We start from the raw sequence: 19,320 nt of genomic DNA, 5'->3' as shown, positions 1-19,320 counted from the left end.
TCCGAGTAAAAGAGACCATTTGAAATTGGCTCAGAAAATCCCATTCTAGGGGAATATTAATTTTGATGTCATTATCTTGCCAAAATGAACAGGAATAACTAAGTTCTCTTATATTTACCGAGATTCCACATGCTTTTCTTTCTAACCTCTTCTTAGCTCCTATTCCCTGAATTGGGATATTTTTGAGATTGCCAATAATAAGATGGTAAAACAAATTCTTTGGCAATGCTAATTCAAGATCTTGTATCTAAAAGAGTAGAAAATTATTTATCATCTTCTCCTAGTGTGACATAAATTATGGGATTTCTAGGCTTTTTATTGGCATCCTTTTCAACATCATACCTTTCTATTTTGCATAATTTCTCCTCTAGTCCTAAAACATGTTTCCCAATTATTAGTTTTCTGCAAAATGTCATCCATCTGGGCTATGAGTATTTTGTATCACAAAAATTTTCCCTAGAAAATCTTTTGCATGATGAAGAAGACTTTAATCATAGCCATCTGCAAGAACTTCCTTACTATTTCCATAATATTGATCAAGCATCCATTCACTATGATTTATTTCTTTTGTGTATAAATCTTCAAGAAGAATAGATTGATGCACTATATTCATTATGCTTTCTTCATCTTCAGTCGTTGTTGTTAGACTATCTCCATTATCCCCTTCTTTTGTTGTTAAGTTATGTTGAGAATTTTTACAAATTTCTTTTTCTTGAAGAAGACTTTTATCATGAATGCTTTGATCACATGTTATTTGAAAAGGCATTCCTTGAGAATGATTATAGTCTAACTCATTAGCCTCATTTGAAACTATTTATGCATAAATATCTTTTGAATAACTTTCTTCATTATGCTCAAAACACCTTGAGTCTTTCTTTTCTACTTGTTCAACGGTTCTTTCTACTAACACCTTGTTATCCTTATTTATGGTGTCTTCAATCTTTTCTGAAGTAAAATTTTTATTATCATAGGTGGAAGACTTTTTTTTGACATATTTTCTTGAGAAATATTTTGATTTTCTTTTATCTTTTCCAAGATTTTCTTAGCCCTTGTAACATGAGAATATTCTTCTTTTTGTAAAAGATTAGTTTCTGATTTCATCATCCATTTATTTATTTCCTTTTCAATGTAATGTTTTTCTTTATTAAGCTCTTCTATCTTTTGCAAATACTTCACTTTATATATTCTTCTAGTTATTATGTTTTCTTCATATTTGTAGGATTTCCTATTTATCTCTCTTTCTAATTCCCATTCTACTTCTTCAAGTTCTTCTTTTAAAATCCTTATATAATCTTCTACACATTTATCATATTTATCATTTGTAATGTTTCTCTTCCTTTTACAAATACCATTTTCAATATTGACAACATTTGGCACACAAGAATTTCCTTCTTTCCTATATTTTGAAACTTGCAAACTAGACTCGATATGACTAATATTCTTTTCTGCACAAACTTTCTTTTCATTATTCAAACTTCTATTAACAGTAACTAGTTCCTTCTCATCTATTGTAACATTTCTTTCTTTTAACTATTCTTCAAAGATGCAATTATAGATATGGTAATATTTAAACTCTTACAACTTGCCATCTCTTAAAATATAGAAATCTTTTAGATCTTACTCAGTTTCGGTCTTCTTTTGATGCTACAATTTTTTGGCTTACAGTTGCCCTTCACAACACCTCCTTGGCCTCAACAATGGGTCTTACTTTTGCAGGTTCCACAACTACTTGCAAGACATACCCTCAAACTTTCAAATGTCAAACTCTCTCAATATTTCTCAAATGACACAATGTCAAGAGACAAATAGAGACAATGTTGGAATACACTCTGCAAAATATTTTTATTTTACTCAAAGATGATACAATGATGATAAAGGTATTAAATTATTACCCATGCTCTAATACCAATTTATTGTGGAATAACAACAATACAAGCTAAAGATGATATTACGAGCTAGAGCCAATATTGCATCAAAGATTTCTTACAATAGATAGATTGCATAACCTATGCAAGTCAGTTTCTTATAATCCCTAGATCGCATGGAAGTGCAAGGGTAGAGGATACTTCCAACTTGATCCTAAAAGACTTTATCTTTTATTGTTTTAATTCTACGGTAAATTGGTATCAGAGCTTGGGTAATATTGTAATACTTTTATCATCATTGTATCATCTTTTAGTTTTATAGAAATATTTTGCAGAGTGTATTCCAACAATGTCTCTATTTGCCTCATGTCATTGTGTCATTTTGAGAAATATTGAGAGAGTTTGAAGTCTAAAAGGATGAGGGTAAGTCTTGCAAGTAGTCCTGGGCCGTGCAAAAGTAATAACCGTTGTTGAAGCCATGGAGGCATTGTGAAGAGCAATCGTAAGATAGGATATTGTAGCGGCAAACACATACCAAAATTCTGAGTAATATCTAAAATATTTCTATATTTTAAGAGATGGCAAGTTGTAAGAGTTTTAATATAAGAGATTCTCAATGATTGGCTGAGAGATGGTAGTAATTCTATTTTTTAATTTGTTGAACTTAGCAACGAAATCTCTCATAGGCTCATATGGCTCTTTCTTAATGGAAGTCAATTGAGCTAGGAGAGTGTGATCATCTTCTTCTAGTTTGAAGCGTGTCTCAAAGTAGACTTTGAGAGTGTCCCATGGAGTAATGGTTTGAGGCACCAAATGATAGAACTATTTAGCCGCAACACCTTGCAAAGTTTCAACAAAGAGATGAATAGATACATCTTCATACTCAACACCAATAATTCCACATGCAATGTGAAACACTACAATATGTTCATCTAGGTGTTGTTTTACATCTCCAAATAATTTATGAACATTCTTCTATGAACCTTGCAGAAGAGCATGCAGAGGTGGAGCCAAGTTGAAAGGACCAAACTTTTTTCCCCAAGGTCCTTGAACCACCATTGATACTAATTACAAAGGTCGATAAGGAGGTATCACAAACCTTTGAACTTGTGGTATTTCCAAAGATCTCAAAGCATTAGAAGCTTCACTTGGAATAGGTGATCTTTCATTTATGGGATGATAAATTCTTGTATGCTGCAAAGGTTATACTGATCTTGAAGGAAAATACTCAGAATTATCCTTTTATAAAACCTTGAAGATAGGATCAATTGTTGGGATCCAAGAACACTAAGAGGGGGGGTGAATCAGTGTTCTGTTGGAATGAACAGTTTTTATCTTTGTATACCATGCATATATAAACCAGTAAATAAACAAACATATAACAAGGAGCAAATAAACCATCCACATAAATGAACACCATAAAACATAGGATTTATACATGGAAAACCTCAATGAGGAAAAACCAAGGTGGGATTTGTGACCCACAATATCATTTCATTGGCCATATGAAAAGATATTACATATAATATGGGTCTGCACTTGCAGGAAGGCACACTTCCTAGAGTATACTGCTCATCACTAAAGAGCCTCACTGACTACAAGCTTTTTGCTAAAGTAAGTTATTGAAAATGAACTCAAGAATGCATTTTCTATGCCAAATAGAGTTTTGGTCCTATCTCTGCTCTGTACCGATTCATAAACCTTGAACTACTACTGGTATCTCTCCTCCTGCAAGAGTGATTTCCAAGCTATCTACAGATCATTGCATGATATAACATTCGCATACAAATGATCTTCATACATATATTTCACATTATACAATTCTTATATATTCTCCTATATCCACACATATCATGTATCACATCACTTATATTTTTTTTTTCAAAATAACCAAGCAGACTGACCTATATACCCATTACAAATGATATACCTTATGTCAGCTTACAATACATTTACAAAATATATTTAGTATTGGCCTTGACAATAATAATTAAAAAATTATTTAAATAAGTCCTCCTTGATGTCGGTGTTGGTGTCGGTGTAGCCCTGAATGCTCCAAAGCCGGTATCTATCGGTATATGCTTCCTAGTGTCGGTTTATGACTTGCATAAAATCATGTTGCCACCAATGACAACAAAATGAATCCAATGAGTTTCAATTGCCAACAATCTCCCCCTTTGGCATTGATGGCAACACTCATGTGAAAAATGGATTCCCTGTCAATGTGCTCCTCCTGAGCAATACACTCCATCTGATATCCTTCCAATGTATTTCACTTGATTATTTTCACTGATATTTTTCACATATATACATACTCCCCCTTTGACATTAATGCCAAATACCAGTGAAAGAATTGAAAGAATTAAAAAAGAATACTATTAGTTTTACTAGAGCTTAGTCATCTTCAAGATTTCCGGATATGCCTTTTGTAATAACTGAAGATATGTATCCCAGTTAGATTTGAAGGTATAAAAAATAGATGCAAGTCCACTTAGTAATTTGGCAAGTGTTTCCTTCTCTTGGATATCTGTCAGTGTAGGTTTAGCTATCATATCCATGCACTCTTTCTTGTGAACACCCAATGAATCTAGTCTAGGACTTACCAATCCTTTTAGATTTCTTTCTCTTCTCATGATTTTATCTCTCTATTTTTCAAAAGAAAAAATTTGGTTCTCCAAGGAAAATTTTTGTCCATCAACAGATGTGGTCAATGCAATCAATCCATCAAAAGAGTTAGCAATTTTAGCCATCTTATCATATAACTCCTTCAATATTCTATCTACATTAGTTGTAAGACTTTCTATGTTACAAAACACTCTGTAGATATTTATACATTGTTTTAAACAAACCTTAATAGGAATAAGTTTGTCCCCAATTTTATTCTTCTATGTTTCTATAATCTGATCAAAATTTGTTCTTTTTGTTGCTGTGAAATTGTCCAAAGCCTGTCAGTCTGCAATCTTCCTCAAAGATTGAAAATTGTTGGATATATGCTCTATTAGAGTTTTGAGCTTACCGGAAGGGCTTGCTCCATCTTTAATCTGATAGTCAGGCAATAATCCATGCAACACTAAGACTGATTGATCAATTAATCCTTTATCTGTAGTATCTTCCTTCAGTAATTTTTGAGTAGCCATCATCATTAATTGAGTTGGAATCAACTTAGAGACTGATTTCTTCTCAACCTAAGAAGTGTCAATTGCCAAAACCTTTGTCGGGGAATCAGTTTTACCTACCAGAATGGACTCAGTTGCTTTTACCTTATCAATCTCAACCTCTTTTGCTCTGGTGGCTTCACCACTTGGTGCAGTGTCCATTACTGTCGATGGAGTATTATCCATAATATTTCCAGTGTCCTATATATTGCTTTGCTAAAAAATGGTCTATGTCGGTAAAGACTGTACACTCTCCGTAGTTGCCAGTTGTGTCAAAATAGGAGTTGAACTGCCCAAAAAACTTTTCCTTCTAGATTTGTCAAGATTGGTTGAAGTTGTTACCCTTGCAAATTATTATTGAGATGTGAGAAAGTTTGGGTTTTTCTAAAAGAATTTGATCCATCCTTTGCTTGTCTCATTTACCACCTCATTTACTCTCCCCATCATAAGGCTTATCTATCAGGATTTACTACTGAAGACTCTCCTATTTGCAATGTTTGTACATCTTTTCATTTCTTCATTATTTACAACACCACACAATTCCAAAAGTGCAACTTCTTTGATCTCCCTATCTCTCTTGACAAAGTAAAGTCTCCTAGCCTCAAGTTTATTATACAAGGATAAAGGTATCTCCTTAAAAAATTTAGTAAAGGCTTTCTTATAAATGTCTATATACAACAAAATAGCCTCTTCTAATTCACTTTGTTCATTCTCTTCTAAATCTTCATAATACTTTGATATATTTTTCAATATTCCATCTTTTGTAATTTCATCAATAAGCTCAGCATAGGTCATTGTGGTCTTACTGGTTCCAGCATCCTCACCCTTCTTCTTTTTGTTTGTGGTTGCTAGTGTGTCTGGTTTCCTCTTTTGCATAGGCTTCCTTGTTGGTGGTGGAGGTGCAGTAGGCTTAGTTGCCTTTATAACAAGTCTCCTCCTAGGCTCTGCCTTCTTTAGCTCTACCAGTGGTTTTACCACATTCTTCCTTTGTACCCTTCTAGAAGCCAGGGGTTCATTATCCTTAGAATTAGAGTCTAAAGTGATAGGGGAAATGTGAACTTGTGGCTTCTTCACTTCTGCAGTACCAACCTTTTCCAGTTTAGTAGTTTGTTTTGATTTGGAACCCATTTGAGTGTTTGTCTTATAAATCACATCTTGTACATATGCAGACATCTTTTCTATTTTCTTCTCTCTTTTGTTCCTGTTAAAACTGGTTTTCACTTCAAGATCCTTCTCTCCCATTGTACTAAAATGCTTTGTTTTTTCATCTAATGGGGCATCTAACAACATATTTGCATAGAATTCAAAAATGCTACCATCCACCTCATATCCAAGCTCAAAAATCTAGATTTTCCTAATTTTAACTGCTTCCAAAAGAATTTCATCAGTTTTACCATGTAACAGATATCAGTGGAATGCTTCTCCACAATTTTCTTTGAAATTCTCTACCTTTGCTTCATGTTTTCTTGAAAAGTCTTAAAATACCCCCAAAGTTTCTCATCTTTGTTGGTACCAAGACTGATGATTGCTTCCTTGATCTGCATACCTACCGATATGTCATGAGCCCAATGCTTCTTCCCTAGACTAGGTAGCTCATTCAAGAACTAAAGAATTAAACAAACAATCAAGTTTCCATATCTAAAAGTCCCTTTCTTGATTCATTTGATCTTACCATGGTTTAACATCAACTCACTCCTCATCCATTCACATAAATCATACTTCACATTGTTCCTTAGCATCTAATATGCATCATGAATGCATGAACGAGAAACATAATTCAATCGGTTGGATTGAGTTACCTTGTGTAGATGTCTAAAAATGGTCAATGCTTGCGGAGTCATACTTTAACATTGGTGCATTGCCTTATTTTAGGGTTTTTGCATCGCATTAACATTTCTCCTATGTTGTGCACTTGGTCTTTATCATTTGCGAGCATTGAGTCCTTCGTCTACATTCTTCATTTATCTTTCTTTCGAATTTGGTCTTGTCGCCAACAATCTTCAGTCATGATTTTGGTCAATCTTATCCCGTCACATCAATGTGCGTGCTCATTTGTCATCATTTTGGACATCGTCAATCATAATTAGGGTTTTGTCCTCTTATCAATCTTGTCATCTTGCGATCGATTTGTCATTGATCATTGCCATTTTCAATCTTATCATCATGCGATTGATTTGTCATCGATCATTGTCGTTTTCAATCTTGTCATCTTGCGATTGATTTGTCATCAATCGTGGTCATTTTCAATCTTGTTGTTTTGCAATCTATTTTGTCATCGATCCTTGTCCTCTTGTCAATTTTGTCATTTTGTCATCGATCATCGTCTTTCTCAATCATGTCAATTTAGATCAATTACTCATTGTTCCTCATCAATTGGCACATTTATCAATCAAATCATTTGTCAGCATTGGTCCTTTGTCAGTCAGAATCATGATCAAATCGAATTGATATCAATTATCCTTTGTCAAGACCTAATTGTCATTCTTGCATTTTCTAATTCATCTTCTAGGGTTTCATGATTTATTCATTTAACCTTGTTTGTCCTTTCTCCCTCTAGGTTAAATAATTTATTTATTTATCCTAAGTCTTCTTGTCACAATTAAATGTTTATTTAATTGGCTAACTAATTCTTCCCTCTTTGTGAATTAATTAATGAATGAAAAATTATTAATTAATTTACCTAATTTTCCAATTTACTAATTTCACTTAATTCCTAATTTCCTCATTTTCTAATTTCCTAATTTCTAATTCATCTAATTTCAATTTTCTCCTATATTTCTCCTAATTTCATGGGAATGACATAACAAATTTGTCATAATTGACAATCAATCAATTTTGACATAGAAATTTGTCATAATTTTGTCAAAATTATCAATCAATCAATCTTGCATAGAAAGTGCAAATTTGTCATAATTTGTCATATTTGTCATTCTTGATTTGAAATTTCCTTTCAAATCCAATTCATGCTAATCTTGTCTTTTCACCAATTTGTCTATAAATTGGATGAATTTCTTCAATCAAGGTCCCTGGTCGAATCAATCACGCTTCTAGTATCCTTATGTTGTCGTCTCATCTTGTCTACTTGCTTTCACATCATGCTTATGCACTAGTAGGTGAGATCCACAAACAAAGCTATTTGAAGGAGAAAGAAGGACAATGGAGCCACATGAAGAAGACATCTGCATTTGGTTTGCTTAGTTTTCAATCTTGAATGTCTTGTTTTCATGTTTTCATTGGATGTAATTAGGATTGATCATTGCAATTGAGTTTTTGTGATTGAACTAGACTAATGTTTACATTGCTTTGATGATTTCCACATTTCCTATCTACATTAATTGGTGAACCCGATGTGAACTAACCCCCTAACCATGCTTTTGAGTGCTTTTGAGATGATTTGCAGGTGAAAAACCCAAGAAATGAGGTAATTCAGGGCTTTCTGAGAACTTCTGCGCCTGTGTAGGAGCAATTTGTGCCTGTGTCAAGCAATTTGCGCCTGTGTCAAGGACTTTTGTGCCTATGTAAAAGGGATCTACACCTGTGTTACTGCATTCTGTGCCTATGTTACTGCATTCTGCACTTGTGTAAGGCCAGAAACAGAGGTAAAAAGCAGTGTTTTTACTTGCAAATTGCTTTGTTTTGTATTATGTTTCTACTTTTTGGTTTTTCTTTGGTACTAATTCTCTATGCAGCACCTTGGCATTATGCATGACAAAGACAACAAATGAAACTACTAACACATTTTATGCAGGTTTGCTAGTCAAAGACTAAACAAATTAAACTTCTGACTTGGTGATTTTGCAGGTTGCCTTATACTCCAACTAAACATGGTGTTTGTAATTCATAATTAGGCACCTAGTATGATTGCTAAGTAGGATGGAATGAACATGTGTTTTATTTGATTGTTGAGTTTGACATTGGCGTAGGAGAGTATGCTTTCATCCTTCTTAGGGTGATCAAAAATCTAGATCTTCGATACCATTCTCATGGCTCGGATTGTTTGTTACCTTTAGAGGGCCTGCCTTCCTGACCATTTGCTTTCTTTTGCAAGCAAGTGACAATCATGAGAAGGGAATGACCCAAAGTGAGTATAGCTAGAATACCTTGGCATTCTAACTCACTATAAATAAATACCTGATGGGCGAAAGCTTTGAAGGAAGGGTTACATGGGAATTGTAGTTACTTGGGAAGTGATGACCCTTGGACTCTTTCTCATATCAACATCTAAGTAGGGCCTCAAGGTCTAAATCATGCTTGCACGACTACATTTGTTTGGTATCTTGGTGGGCTTAATGTCTCAATCACGCTTGTGTGACACCAAGGAGTAACGCTTAATAGAAATTCTTACTAAACACCTTGTATTTAGAGGCCAAAAATCCTTCTAGTTGCTTGAGAAGGACAAGTTCGGATACTTGGAAGAGATACTAAGTTCACCATGGGGAGATTTCCATGGGGACCGATGCTTGGCTGCCCTGAGAAGTGAGTGTCGTGGAGGGGAGCCCGTGGGGTCAAGCATCTATGTATTCTCCTTGAATCTCATAACAAGTCTACCTCTCAAGTACCTACTGTCCTTGCCTACCATAAGAAATGTGTGAATGAGCATGATTGTCTCGAGTCTAAGTTGAAATATCTTGTCTTCTTTATTTGTCAAAAGTTGAGTTGTGTCTCATTTCAAAAACAAGACAAATTGATTCAAAACAAGGTTAAACACAAGAACATTTCATCCAACAAAGTTCAAAACATCTTCAAACATGGTTGTCAAACATTTTTCAAAATCTTGTCTCAACATTCATGTCACTTAGATTTAGGTTCATCTTAGGTTTGCATTTTGCAAATTCATTGTCAATTACCAAGGTTAGGTTTCACCTGGGTCATACTCCTTTGCATATCAATAAGGGTTATCCATTTACATGTGTCCTCTTGCATTAGAGTAATACCATTTCATAATTCAAACTTAGGTTGACTTTGTCATACATTTGCATTTGCATACCCTAGGTCTCTTCATTAAGTTTAGGTCATTATCATATCATATTAGGGTCATTTGCATAGTAATTGTCCCTTTGCATATAGTGTCAAAACTAGGTTTTGTCATACTTGAGTGATCCAAATCTTTGATAAACCCTAAGTCATTGTTAGGAAGTCTAGACCTTATCAAACCTTTTCTCTTTTTGTCATTATTGTCATTTGGTCAAACCTAGCTTAGTATCCAAGCATATAGGGGAGACATTGTCATTTTGTCCTTTTGTCACTTGATCCTTTTGTCCTTTGAAGTCTAGACATCATTTCAATTTCCTAAGGGTCTCTTTTTAGATTTGCATTTCAAAAGTTTGTCAAAATCTTGAAAAACAACCAAAAACATAGGTTGCATTCTTTCCATAGATTGCATTTTCATTTATTTAGTTTGCATTTAGTTACATATCATACATTATCCTTGAAAAATTCCAAAAATATTGCATTTGCATAGTGACATGCCTGTTGAAACAAGGTCAAAATCTAAGAAGATGGGCGAACCAACGTATCAACCCATTGACAACATATCAAATTCACAATTTCAAACTAGTCAAACTACAAATTGAAGGTTTGTTAAACACATCATTACCACCATATGGAATGGTTCAACTTGGACCACCTTCATTATATGAACCAGTATTTGTATCCATGAAACCAGGACATGGGAGTGTTCCACCAACACCAAGAGGAAATGCACCTTTCGATTGGAATCAACCAAACCTGCAACATGAAATTCAAACATTACATGAGGAACAAACTCTTTCACAAGGATTTGGTTCAGATCAAGGCATTCAATAGGAGACAAATCCAAATATTTTACCAAATTCTTCATCAGATTCCAATGCCTTTGATGATGTTGATATGTTCCTTCAAGAGCCAAAGTTAACAAAAAAGATAGATAAATTCTTGAACAAGGTCTTTAAGATGTTCCCACAAAAATATCTTGACATGATGAGTAATGTGACCTCCTCAAGTGAGCAAATTAATGTGCAAAAACAACAAGGCAATGAGCTGTTAAGTTTCTCTCCACATCCAAATGAAGAAAATGTGCAAGAAGAAACTCAACCTACCTTGATGAGTAAACGTGCTTCAAAGGCATTGATAGTGACTATTCCTCAAAAGTCACCATTTGAGACAATAAATAATCCATTATTTAACACAACACCTGTAACACAAGATCAAATGAAGACCACGCAAATATTGACAGTTGTCCCTCAACAAGAAGTGGTTCCTCGCATGCATAAAATTGGATCAAAATCTAAGATGCAAGAAAGCTTCACGACTGGAATGCCTGATATCACCAATGTCCAAAACAATTCCACAATGCAACAAAGTTCTTATGTCCCGTTAAGCTCAATATATTTGCCAAACACTATTGCGACAGATCTTTCGATAATGGCAACACAAAGAGCTACAGATAAGGATTTGCATCAACAGCAAATGTTGCAACAATTGAGTAATACATGAAAGGTACAATCGAATGTGCAAAAAAACAATGCACAACAACACCAATACTGCATTCAACAACAAGTTGTAGTGTCCTCTGCACCCTTACAAGTTAATGCAAACTTGCAACCACCACAATGGATTGGACAAACAACACAACAAGTCAACGCAAGTGCCATACCCCATCTTAAGGAGAAACAACAAAAACCACCCAAACAAAGTTTTTTGCAAATGATGGGATTTACACTGCAACAACAACAATTGGCACAAAGTCAGCAAATTCTGATTCATCAGCACCAACAACAACATGTGCCTCAATATGTGCCAAGACAAACAAGCTATCATACTTCACAACTGTAATTGACACCTGTGCAGTATCAACAACACCCTCAATTGCAATATCAACCTAGGCTACAAACGATAATCCCACCACAAGAAGCACAACAACAAGGTCAATATCAAGGCATGACACAACCACAACAACAAGAGGTGTACCAAGAACATTTTATGCTGGAGACACCAAAGATGGCAATTTCAGAGCATCAACAACCGATCAGAAACACGATGTATCGACAAAGAGTACCCACCAGGATTAATGATGGACCTCCAAAATCTGACACAATTGCGCACCAACTTGAGAAGTTGCAATGACAAGTCAACACATTGGAAACCAAAGGAACAAAGAAGTTGTACACAGATCAAGATTTATGTCCTAATCCATTTGACAAGAGCTTATACATGCCTCCCTTCCCTAAGCATTTTGAGACACCTAATTTTGAGAAATATAAAGGGAATGGTAATCCAAAAGATCACATTCAAGCATTTTTCATGGCATGTACTGAAGTGAGTTATGAGGAAACATATTTAATGCACTTATTTGTAGGAAGTCTCATGGGACAAGCCATGGATTGGTATTCGCATCTGCCAGGAAATATAAAGACTTGGTCAGAATTGGCTCAAAAGTTTATATCTCACTTCGTATTCAGCATCGACAGTGACATGACCATGTCAGCTTTATGCAACACCAAGAAAAAGCAAGGTGAACCATTAGTGACTTTCTTGCAACGATGGTGAAGCTTGTATAGTTGTTCTTCCCTAGATATACTTGAAGAACAACAAGTGAATTTGTTTATCCAAAATTTGGTCCCAGAAATGATGTATGAACTAAAATTGAAAAGTCCCAGTACTATTGAGAAACTCATTAAGAAAGGGATGAAAATTGAAATTGCTCTTGTAGCCAAGGGAATCATTAAGCTCAATAAAGACAGTGACAACACAAACAATTCAGGGGATAGAAATAGATTTTGGTACAAAAACAAGAATGTCACTAATGATGGAGTTGTTGATGCAAGAACGGTGAATGCAAATCAACCCCTATTCACAATCAAGAAATTGAGTGCTCCTAATATCTCAACTATGGAACAAAATCAAACACCAGTGAGCAATGTTACTCAACAGCCGCAATACCAACAACATACTCAACAATACACTCAACAATATAATCAACAACAAGGTCAGCAACAAAACCAGCAATGCAAACCTTTCCAATCAAGGGATGGACCTCCTCGAGAGTTTACGCCATCGGGAGAGCCTATTGAGTCAGTAATGAAACAATTAATACAAGCCAAATTTATCAAGTTACCAAATATCAAGGCAGAACTAGTGGTAAAGCCGCATTGGTGGAATGATAATGCATATTGTGAGTACCATCGGTCAAAAGGACATAAAACCACGTCATGTTTTCAATTGAAACATATGATTCAAGACTTGTTAGAGCAAGGAGTAATTGAGGTAGATCCGCCCAATGCGACCTCTAACACTGATCATACAATTTTCAAAACTCCTTTGCTTGATCATGACAAGGGTAAAGCATCTTCTTCAAACTCTACCCAAACAGAAAATTATGCAAATACTGGTTATAATAATGTCATCAATTGTTTTCAAGCATCAAATCAGTATGTCTCCACCCCATGAATAAAGGGACAAGATCCTTCTTGCGCAGTCACCACTCGTCGATCCAAAATAGTCCTGAAAGGAGCTCCTGCAGTTCTTCCCAAATCAACTCCTATGAGTTAGTATAATCTCCTAGATCATCTAGGAAAGACACTTACACAAATATCAATCCTTGAGTTGTTGAAAATGTCCCCCATGCATCGTGCAGTCCTAGATAAAGCTTTAATTGAGTCCACTATCTCGACAGACATTGATGTTGACCAGTTTCAAGCCTGAATTGGACATCTAGCTATTTCCCAAAATGTTGCATTTTCTGATAATGATATTTCACCTGATAAGCTCCCTCATAATGATCCTTTACATCTTGAAGTCTTTGTCCATAATTGCAAAATCCGACGAGTCTTGATAGATGGTGGAGCGGGTCTTAATATTTGTACCTTGAGAGTGGTCATTGGCCTTGGTTATACAAAAAATGACATTGATGCTTCCAGAAGAATAACAATCAAAGCATATGTTGATGTTGAGCACCCATCTAAAGGGATAATTACATTACCTATCAGAGTCTTTCTAGTGACAGAAAACACTTTCTTGCAGGTCTTAGACCTCGATCTCCCTTACATTATGATTCTTGGTAGTCCATGGATCCACGCAATGAAAGTAGTTCCATCCACCTATAATCAATGTTTAAAATATCCTTACAATGGAACTAAGATAACAATTCCAGGAGATCCTAATCCATTTCAATTTTGTGCTACTCTAAGAGATTCCCCTCAGTAGCAAGTCCCAGTCAATAGAGAGGCCCACTCACATAGTTATGTGGATCCTAATGAATTGTTAGATGTTGTCAAAGGAAAATTGAAGATACAGGACCAAGGATGTGGAGAATATTCAATGGATCAAACATTCCTCATTGGGAATTTACCAATATCTCCAAAATCATATGGCAAACCACATTTTTTGCAAAAGGAACCTAAGGTAGTTATTCAATATCAGCCTCCCACTACATTTACAAGATGGGGTGAACTTGACAAAGAAACTTTAGATGATGATGTCATAGATTGGCTTTATAAGGATCCAACTGAGACCACACCTGTCAGGTTGCTGGTGGAACGGTACAACAAAGGATTTACTATGCTGCAGAAGAAAGGATATGATGGCTGCAGTGGCTTAGGCTCAGACAAGAAGGGAAGGCTAGAACCTGTTATACCCAAGATGCGACCTCCAACTTTAAGGTTAGGTTTTGTACCATTGTGAATTGGATCCTCATCTACCAAAGTGACCACGTGTGGAAAGGGGCGTGACTCTGATGATGAAATAACACCTGAGGATACCCGACCCAAAACTGATTCTAATGAATGGGAGTGGAGTTCTTTTTCTTCTAGCTCCTATGCCCTTGACAATGTTTTCCTTGACCCTGATGATTTGCCTATGGAAGACAAACATGAAATAACTCCCCTTCCCAGAACATGTCCTAATGCTTGGATAGAGTCATTCTGGGACCCAAGCTCCGAATCAGATATAAGCAGTTCAGATAGTGATACCAAATATGTTTACATCTTTACCATCTCAGTCCTCTCTCTCCTTAAAACTGATGATGACACGCCCCTCATCTATCCCCAGCTTATCCAACATGACCAACAAGAACCACTCACATTGGATTATTTTCAAAATGACGAAGCAATTGCAGAATTCCTTGGACTACGGGAAGGCATACCACAAGGTGATCATAAGGCAAGATTTGCTATTGATCTGGATTCCACAACATATTTTGGGGAGTCAACTCCATCTTCCAGTCACCAAAATGAAAAAAGAAAAGAAAAAGTAAAAAATCAAAAGAATAGGTCTTTGAGTGAAAACCGTAAGGCACTCTCTGATCATGAAAAAGTAAAAATAAAAGACGTACCTACAGGTGAAAACCTCTCTGAGGCGCCCAAAGGTGGAAGAGTGGACATACCCCTATCAAGTCAGGATAAATCAACATTGCTTGTGGAAATGACCGAAGAGATAAATTTGGGTACACCTGACAACCCTAAGGTCATTCATTTTGCTGCTTCTCTATCAAAATAGGAAAAGATAGATTTTGTCAATTTATTTCTTGAGAAGAAGATCAGCTTTGCATGGTCCTATGCAGATATGTCTGGCCTTGATCCAGAATTAGTCCTTCATCACTTGCCATTAAAAGTAGATGCCAAGCCTGTCAAACAAAAACTCAGAACGATGCATCCCCAGGTGGCTATTTTGGTCAAGATAGAAATAAAAAAATTACTAGATGTGGGCTTTATCAGATCCATTGATTATGTAGACTGGATTTCAAATTTGGTACCAGTTAGCAAAGTAACTGGGGGCATCAGAATCTGTATAGATTTTAGGGATCTCAATAAAGCATGCCCTAAAGATGACTTTCCACTGCCAAATATAGACATCATAGTTGACATGACTGCTGGATATGAGATGCTCTCATTGATGGATGGTTTCTTCAGCTATAACCAAATTCGCATTGCTCCTGAAGATCAACATAAGACTGCATTCACATGTGCTTGGGGTACTTACTGCTGGAATGTGATGCCCTTTGGTCTTAAAAATGTAGGCACAACATATCAAAGAGCGATGATGACAATTTTCCATGATTTCATGCATACTTTGATGGAGGACTATGTTGATGACTTATTATGCAAATCTATCACAAGAGATAGTCATCTAGCCATCCTGGGCCTAATCTTTGACCTAATGGAAACTTACAAGCTTAGACTCAATCCAAAGTAGTGTGTCTTTGGTGTCACAGCTGGCAAATTACTAGGGTACATTGTTTCTCATCGAGGCATCGAAGTCGACCCGGCCAAGGTTAAAGCACTAATGGATATGCCTCCTCCTTCCAATCTTCGTCAACTAAGAAGTTTGCAAGGAAAGCTACAGTCAATCCACCGCTTTATAGCTCAATTGGCAGACAAATGTCATCCATTCCAACATTTATTGCATAAAGGAGTCACTTTTAAATGGACTGAGCAATGTCAATCGACATTTCAATCTCTCAAGGACTATTTGTTGTCGCCGCCTATTCTAATGCCTCCTATAGAAGGAAAGCCATTTATATTGTATATTTCTACAACTGAAACAGAACTAGGAGTCCTCTTGGCCCAACAGGATGAGAACGACAAAGAGCGAGCTATTTATTATATCACCCAGACACTAGTAGGCTATGAGCTGAATTATTCAACTATTGAACGGGCATGCTTAGTAGTGTTCTTTGCAACACAGAAACTCTGACACTATATGTTAAATCACCAAACATTGCTGGTTGCAAAAATTGATCCCTTGAAATACTTGCTTAGCAGAGCAGCTTTGACGGGTCGCCTGGCAAAGTGGGTTATGATCCTTAGTGAATTTGATATTGAGTACATCGAGCGAAAGGCAATAAAAGGACAAGTCATAGCGGATCAACTTGCAGAGGCTCCTATTTATGATGATCATCCCATGTTGACTAATTTTCCAGATGAATCAGTCTTTGCTCTTACATCTTCTAATGAATGGAAGTTATACTTTGATGGATCCCATACCAAGTTCGGGTCCGGAGTAGGTATATTGTTTGTCACCCCTCCAGGTGATGCTATTCCCAAATCCTATAGAATAACTTTCCATTGTACCAATAACATTGCAGAATATGAAGCTCTGGTCATAGGACTCCGAGTAGCGGTCCACTGGAACATCACACATTTACAAGTCTATGGAGATTCTTAGTTAGTCATCCGACAAGTGAATGATGACTACGAAACAAAAGATGAAAAGCTTATTCCCTACAAGCATATGGTAGATTTCTTCAAGAAAAAATTCACGGCTATCCATTTCAGTCAAGTTCCAAGAATGCAAAACAAGTTGGCAGATGCGATGGCTACAATTGCTTCCATGTTAAATATGCCCCATAATATGGACAAATGTGAATTTTTGGTCGAATAGTTGCTTGTCCCTTCTTTTGACATTCCAACAATAGATGTGATGTGCGTTCTTGTTGGTCCTAACTCCCTGTGGTACAATGATGTATATCAATATTTGAAATCCCAAACCTTACCACCTAACCTTTCTGCTAACCAACGCCGAGCCTTCATCCGACAGATGGCCAAATATGTCATCATTGCCGACACCCTTTACTGTCATTCCTTTGACCATACCCTCCTCAGGTGTTTGGATTCTGATGAAGCACAAACGACTTTACATGAGGTTCACGATGGTATATGTGGGGGTCATTTCAATGGTCTGAGCTTAGCCAAAAATTTGATTCGTGCTGGGTATTATTGGCCCACTCTGGAAAAAGATGTTCACGATTTTGTTAAGAAGTGCTACAAATACCAGATCCATGGAAATTACATTCATGCACCAACCCAAGAGCTTCATTCTGTCATATCTCTGTGGCCCTTTTCTCAATGGGGATTGGATCTTATTGGTAAGATTCACCTGACATCTGCAAATGGACACAATTTTATCATTATAGCCACAGAGTATTTTACAAAATGGATTGAGGCTATCCCCATGACCTATATCACTGGTGTGCAAATTTCAAAATTCCTATTGAATTATATCATATGCAGATATGGGGTTCCCCTTGCCATAGTCACAGATAATGGTCGTCCCTTCAAGAATAAAGATGTCAAGGAACTCTGTGAAAAGTTTCATATCCAACACCGTTTCTCCAGTTCATACTATCCATAGGGTAATGGTCAAGCCGAAGCATCAAATAAAACCATTATCAAGATTCTGAAAAAGGTTGTCAATGACGCTGGTTGAGATTGGCATGTCCAGTTGAATCCAGCACTATGGGCTTATCACACTTCTATCCGCACACCTACTGGCGCAACACCTTATTCCTTGGTGTATGGTGCAGAAGCCATTTTACCCTTGGAAGTGGAGATTCCTTCTTTGCGTGTTTCCTTGCAACATCTAATTGATGATGAGACGCATAGAGTCTCTCAGTTACATTAGCTTGAGATGTTAGATGAGAAATGTCAGACAGCCCTAACACATTTGCAAGCATATCAAAACCGTCTCCGTCACTCTTATAATAAGAAGGTCAAAGGGCGACACTTCGAAGTATGAGATTTGGTTTTAAAGGCAAACCCCAAGAATGCACAATCTACTGACATCATCAAAGGCAAGTTTGAACCTAACTGGGTTGTGCCTTTCATAGTGACTGCAGCTTATGGCTTGGGGGCATATCAGCTTGCCACCCCAGAAGGTGAACCTTTGTCCGATCTTATAAATAGCATGCACCTTCACAAGTACTAGGCATAATTTTCTATCAGCACTTCTTCAAGAATGATCCTGAAAAAATACAAAAAAATCAAAAAGCTCAAAAAAATACAAAAAAATTAAAAAACAAAGAAAAAGAAAAAAAAAAAAAAGTAAAGAAAAATGATTCGTCCTCTAGTGAAAACCTGGCAAACAGGTGCTTTGGGCAAGTACCTTGGTGAAAACCTGACAAACAGGCACCATGTGTAAAAATGATCATTGCTCTGTCATCTATCATGACCTCTAGCTATGATTTCTCTCTAAAGATTTATCGTGTCTATCCTTGTCCTTACCCAATGTTTTGTTTCAGGCCTGTGATTGGTCAACATCATTGTCTTGCATACTCTATTTCTTGTGCATATGTTTCGGTCCTGGCCTCTATATATGTCTCTTAGATGTGCATTGGGTGTGGTCCCCTTGTCCTAATCAATCACTGGAACTTTTGAATTTAAAATGTCCTGAAATAATCCAAAAAAATTGAAAAATGTCTTGAAATAATCCAAAAAAAAATTGAAAAATGTCCTGAAATAATCCAAAAAAATTGAAAAATGTCTTGAAATAATCCAAAAAAATTGAAAAATGTCGTGAAATAATCCAAAAAAAATTGAAAAATGTCC

This window comes from Cryptomeria japonica, unplaced genomic scaffold, assembly GCF_030272615.1.
Source record: "Cryptomeria japonica unplaced genomic scaffold, Sugi_1.0 HiC_scaffold_16, whole genome shotgun sequence".
NCBI classification, from domain to species: domain Eukaryota; kingdom Viridiplantae; phylum Streptophyta; class Pinopsida; order Cupressales; family Cupressaceae; genus Cryptomeria; species Cryptomeria japonica.
This window is presented reverse-complemented; position numbering follows the sequence as displayed.